Here is a 6,948-nt window from a genome sequence, read left to right as displayed (position 1 = left end):
TGCTCTCCAGTTTCCGAAGGTAACTGAATAGCCCCAATGCTCTCGCCCAGGACGGGCCACCGTAGATACGGCAACATCTGCCAGTAACCTACGTCTACTGGCGCACACCTTACAGCTGTTGGACATCATCCTCGATAATGCCGCAACAGCCGTCGAAGCCTTCTTGCACACATAGTCGACATGGCTGCCGAAGCTCAGCTTGACATCTATGATGGCCCCAAGAATCTTCAGACTCCGCTTTGAAGTAATAGCGACTTCTCCCGCTTGGATAACTGCATGTTGTACCGACTTGCGGTTGTTAACGATAACCACCTCCGTCTTATGTTGGGCGAGTTCCAGGCCTCTCGCGCTCATCCATTCCGCCACAATGCTAATCGCGTGTGCCGCAGTCAGTTCTACCTCGGGGGTTGACTCTCCGTAGACCACCAAGGTTACATCATCGGCGAAGCAGACGATCTTCACACCAGGAGGGAACATTAGTCTCAGAACCCCGTCATACATAAGGTTCCATAATACCGGGCCTAGGATCGAGCCTTGCAGGACTCCTGCGGTAATATGAACGCTTCTCTGACCAGCATCGCACAGTATCGAATACCTCACCTTTTCCATTGGATCGCTATCTCGGCGGTCTTTACCACTGAATTGATAGCGTCCACCGTGGACGTACCCTTTCGAAAACCAAACTGATTACTTGACAGGCCATTCATAACTTCTGCGTACGGGGTTAGCCTGTTGAGGATGATCCTCTCAAGCAATTTGCCCGTCGTGTCGATCAGACAGATTGGTCTGTACGCCGATGGGTCGCCCGGCGGCTTCCCGGCCTTCGGCAACAGTACCAAATTCTGCCTTTTCCATCTATCCGGAAAACGGCACTCGTGAAGGCATCTCTGCATAGCCAACCTGAACATGTTCGGGTTCGCCATGATTGCTGTCTTGAGAGCGCTGTTTGGAACTCCATCAGGCCCTGGAGCTTTATTCACCGCTAGAGAATTAGCTACTGCAAGTAGCTCTTCATTCGTCACCGGGGCCACCATTTCGGCCGCACCCACAGTACCTTGCGGCGCACGGGGCCAGGGACTTGTGGCTCGAGACGGGAAGAGTACTTCGATAATCTTCGCCAGCCGGTCCGGTGACCGTTCGGGGGGGTGAGGAGCCCCCTTTGGTCTTTGCCATCACGATCCTGTAGGCGTCACCCCACGGATTCGCGTTGGCACCCTCGCACAGGTTGTCAAAACACACTCTCTGGCGGCTCTTGATGGCCTTATTAAGGGCCGATTTCGCAGCTCGAAACACTTCACAGCGGTCCACTCTTACCTCCTCGTGGCCGGGTCGCTGCATCCCACGGCTAGCTTTGGGTCAAACTGATCGTAGGGCTGCAATCTCGGCACTCCACCAATACACCGGGCGTCTGCCATTTCTTGGCAGGGTTTTCTTCGACGTAGTGGCGTCGCACGCGCGTGATAGAACAGCTACCAACGCATCCCCGCTTAGACTGTTAGTGTTGGCCTCCAGTCCCAGGGCCGCGGTGAAAACTTCGCTGTCGAAGTGATTGGTCTTCCACCCGCGTACCTGGCAGAAATTACCCGCCCTCGCATGCTGCACACTATAGTTGATCCTAAAGCGAACGACTCCGAGACCGACTGCCACAACAGCTGCCGAGCAGATACGCAGTGGTTAAGATTCAGCGGTGTTACGTTCACGGCTTCTTCTTACTGGCCTCCCCGAAGGGACACACAGGTCCGCCCATAACAACAGCCTTGCTTCTTGCTGACGCAGATAAGGCATTTTGGTACCCTATCGCACATCTGCGCCTTGTGTCCCTCCTCGCCACAGCGACGACACAACTTACTCCCGTCTGGGCCCTTGCAGTCGTATATCTTGTGGCCTGACTCCAGACACCGATAGCATCTGTCCACTGAAGGCGGCTGGGGTATGCTTACTGGGCATACTGACCAGCCGATCTTCAGCTTCCCCTTTTCGATCTTCTTTTTGGCTTCCGCAACCGGTAGCTTGACTATCAGATAAGGTATGGAAAAAGCTCACCGTACGAGATGACCCATACCTTCTACTACTTGGCCGATCTCAAGATCTATACTGACTCAACAGAACGACTGGGTGTAGTCATCAAATTAGTCAAAAGGATTAGTGGCGACATCGGCATGGCATTTGGCCTAGAGAAACTCTATTCTATTCAGCTACTCTCAGGGTGATTGGTCGACACTGGAGGCTGCGAGATCGACGAAGGCGAGATATTAAGGACATGGTTCGTGGGGAATCGTGTAAGTATCTCGGATTCCGGCACCTCCCCAAGATTCGTCACACCAACATCAAGCTTAAGTTCCGAGATAAGTTCTTGAGTCCAGCGAACTGTGTCTTGAAATTTTTCTTGAACGCTGGATGAAAGTCTGAGCATTCAACACGTTTGCTGTCCCTGTGTTGACCTATAGTAATTAAAAAAGAATTTTACTATGGGTATCATCGTCCACCAGTAGATTATCGCCTACCAAACTCTCGTCGGTGACCACACTCTCGATTTCGATTTCGCGAGCAGGCATATAGATATGATAGTCCTGTTAGTCTGTTTTGAGATTGTTTGTCGACCTTGAACCTATCCGAGTGGACCTCTGCTATTTCCATTACTACCTAAACAAAACAAACAAAGTCAAAAATTTACCGGTTATAAACAGTTCAGGAAATATGTGAATGAAGAAGCGCTATAAATCTGGACTGCAGACGTCTAGAACTTTCTATAGCACACATCCCAAGACACATTTGCATTTTTTTGCGATATTGGCGGAGGTGATCACTACTAAGACACTATTGAGCAAATCGAACTCGCTGCTAGCAGATTTCGTCTTGGGCGCCAACCTGTGTGTGTGCTACCGATGTCGATGCAACGATATAGACCTAAACTTCCTCTCACCTTAAATCGTCTTTTATAGCGCGACCCCTTCAGTTTTTCTGAAAAGGTGCATACACTTTTTGATAACTCCGATTCCTCTTTCGAGCTTACATTGCTATAAACGTTTTACCATTTTGCTGGAAATCCGCAAGCACTTTACCAGTCCATCAAAAAGGAAATAAGCGAGAGGACAATAACTATCGTGGAATAAGTTTATTGAGTGCTGTCTCTAAGTTGCTTGAACTGGTGATTGTGAAACCATTAAAGACTCATTGCAAGCAATACCTAAGTACTGATCAACATGGCTTCACGTTTGAACATTCGACAGGGCTCGTTTTTCAATGACAGCTATCTCCAAACGCCTATTGGTCACCAGTACACATATATCGCCAATGCATAGGAAAAATTGGTTTTTACTTTTTTCTTGCATTACATACAAGGAAGTTTCTTGCGTTTTTTACACGTTGTCAGAATCCTTGCAACATGAGCTAACGATTCTTACATAAATGTAAGTTATTTTTACCGGGTTTGTTTTGGGTGTACTAAAAATCATTGAAAAACTCCTGGGCAGTGGATTATAATGCTGTTGTATTTTCGAGTTACAGAGCAGGACACTGGATGTGCCTCTTTTCCACTTCTGAACGAAAGTGCAACATCAGTGCCATCTATTGTCGCAGTGTTTTTCAACGAAAAATGGAATAGACCTCGAACGAGAAGCCTATCACTTATTAATTATACAGGTTCTCCTAAATTCTATAGTAAAAATACTCAAATTTGATTAAACTGCACAGCTCCGGAATAGCGAGTAGTATGTATTATTCAAATCATTCCTGCGTTCTTCAATAAATTGTTACTCGGGCATTCCAGATCGTTCTCATGCAGATATCGAGTTTGTACTCTCCAAAAACACAAAACGGATTCATCTTCCAATAAACAGCCTTCCCGTACCCTTCGCTAGATTATAACTAAATCAGTAAAGCAAACGCCACCATTAACTCTTCTTCGAGCCGTATTGTCAATATGGCAAACATTTTATGTACAATGTTATCACTCTGTATTATGCAGAATTTCCATACACATTCAACAGTGAATATAATGAAATTCTAATAGATTAGGCTACGTTTAGTAAGGTTAACAGATCACAGTTTATTTAATGCAAGATAAATACACAGACACGGATAACTTTTTTAAAAAGAACACCTGTTGCAATATTCTAATAATTTCCCTGTAGGTTAGAGCCTTGCTCAGGCTTGAATTGTGAGAAGTGCAAACATCCATCGTGTCTGATTTGCAGTTTACAGTTAAGCTAAATAATAAAAAAAAAACGCAATAAAGAAAACGATTGTTCTCTGTATTGTGTTTCTCGATCTAAGTGATTCGATGGAGATTAATTACAAGATGTTATTTTAATAAGAAACAAATCTTTTATTATCATCTAGCAAAGAAAGCAAAACGGAAAAAAATGAAAATAATGCTGGTTGTAGCAACGAGCACACAGATACAGTAGCGAGAAAAGTTCGAAAACACATTTACTAGAAAGTAAGCATACACAATATTACTATGGAAAAAGAAATCAATTTATTCGTGAACACACCCCAGAAACATTGAAAGTGTACTAATACGGTAAAAAACACACAGTTGGTAGGCTTCATTAGATAAGGATCAATTCTAATAGTAGAAATTTTAAATTATTTTGAGAAGATACTGAGAAGTAAACAAAAGAACATCGTGTTAAATACAATTAGCATTAGAAGTTGAATGAACAATTATTAAATACAACAGATTACATAAAATTTACTCGGCAAAAATCAAACCGTTGCGACGATTGCATGAAAACCGTGTACGATGGGACAAAATTGACCTTACAAAAGTAGATGGAGTAAGAAACAGATAATATAAGAAGCGAAAAAGTTTACATTTTACTGGCAAAATGTTTTGTTTAATGGTAATGAAAACTATATTATTGAATAAATGTGTTTTATAGAAAAAAAATATAACTGTACAAGTCTTTGTTCTTTTATCCGATCAGATCAACCTAAAATCATCTCCAATTTAAAAATGACACCAATGGAAATAGCCAATTGTGAAAGAATTGAATGTATCTGGCTATACAAATGATGTGAAATGACAATCGAATTAAAATAGAGAGTAAAATTTTTTACTTCAAAACTGAGGAGTTATTGAACAAAATAGTCAAAACATACCGCCATTTCGAACGCCAATTACTAAAAATATGGGAACATGTGGAAGACATTGCGACCCCATGGAAAAGATTGTGAAAAACATTACACGAAAAAAATAATACAACGGGAATGCACAAACCAATTCAAAAAAATACTGTCAGTATGTTTTATATAATGGTGCAAAAAGTACCTAATGTTTGATATTTGATCCCAAGTAACCAATAAGCATTATAACGTAACCTAATATCTGCTTTAGATCCATATATAAAGCTGTCTTAAAGAGCCGTGAAGCCCTAAATACTGACATAATGCTGGTATTATGCCAGAAAAGGCGAAATATAGTGCTGTTACTGTGCATTGACAGCTCGTTTCTACAGTACTAATGCTATTATATAGCACCAGCGTACCAATGTCAAATTTGGACTATATTGCATATGTTCGATTGAAATGAAATATGCCGAATATAATCTTCAAGAAGAGTTGCTCAACAAATAAATCCACAGCATTACAATAGTATTATATCGGCTTTTTAATTGCTATATAATGGCACTAAATGTACTTGTAACGGTTACATGCGTAAAACATCCTTGAAGCATGTACGCGTTATATCAGCTTTATATACGCATATCGAGCAAGCGATAACGATATATGTCGACTGTGCAGTTATGCATAATTGATGCTAATATAGAGCTTTATTGCATTGTTAATGCTGTAATGGAGTTTCAATGCAACATTAGTGCAAATATATAGCCAATACAGTGCAATGCTTAATGCTCATGGTTACTTAGGTTAGACATGTGCGCTATTCTGCCAAATTTTTTATTAAAGTTTCATCTATAAAATAAAAACAAAAACTTTCGAGTGTAGGGTGTCAAAAATGGCGTCCAAAATGGCGGCTCCAGCAAAATGTGTTTTGAAAACCGACCTCATCTGCGAGCACGATACAGTTCGCAATTCGTCGTCTACAAGCAGTAAATTACATTCCATAGAGGCGCCTCAACCTTAAAAACATGAAAAAATTCGATATAGAAACAAAATGGCGGCAACTAGAAATTAAAGTATCGTTTTTTCGCTGTAAAAAATCTTTCATGATCAAAATGTTGCGATTTTGTAGGTTACAGCGCCCGAGAATGTTGGCTTCTTTTAAGCGGGCAAAATCCGAAGTTGATTGGATGAGTGGTTTAAAAACGAGAATTCCCGCAGATTCGAAAAATCTTGTTCCAAGAAAAGCGCCGTTTTGGACGCCATTTTTGACACCTTATACTCGGAAAAAAATTTTATAGATGAATCCTTAATAAACATTTTGCAGAATAGCGCACATGTCTAAGTCATTTTACTGCTTCAAAAAAAATTAAACATTAGGTACTTTTTGCCACAATTATATAAGAGGATCCCATTAAAAATAGCTTTATTAGTATTTTTCTAATTGAAGTGAATAATTAAAAGATGTGAAATAAATTTCGACTGTATCACAAAAGTAAAAACCGCTACAAAATGAATTAAATGCCGTGTTCAGGAAACGATTACGGTGCAGAGTTTCCTCTTATTCTTCTAATTAAGGATAACACGGTGTTACACAAAAAATTTAAAGAACTTTTCAAGTGATCTAGTATGTGTTGTAGGTCTAAACAAATACAACACCAAATTGCCTTTGAACAGTTTTATATAGCCTTGGAATGGAGACAAATAGACCTTTCCAACGGTATGCTATATCGTGCTGTTTTGGAAGAAATATGATAAATTTTGGAACGACAATAATTGCCATTTTTTAGATCTTTTCATGCAAAAATGCAAATTGCGCCATATTTTTTCAGAAACTCATTAAACAAATAAAATTAAAAATTTAATAAAATAATAAAGCAA

This window comes from Topomyia yanbarensis, chromosome 3 (assembly GCF_030247195.1).
Source record: "Topomyia yanbarensis strain Yona2022 chromosome 3, ASM3024719v1, whole genome shotgun sequence".
Lineage (NCBI taxonomy): Eukaryota > Metazoa > Arthropoda > Insecta > Diptera > Culicidae > Topomyia > Topomyia yanbarensis.
The sequence above is the reverse complement of the archived record's forward strand: the minus strand, read 5'-3'. Positions refer to the sequence as shown.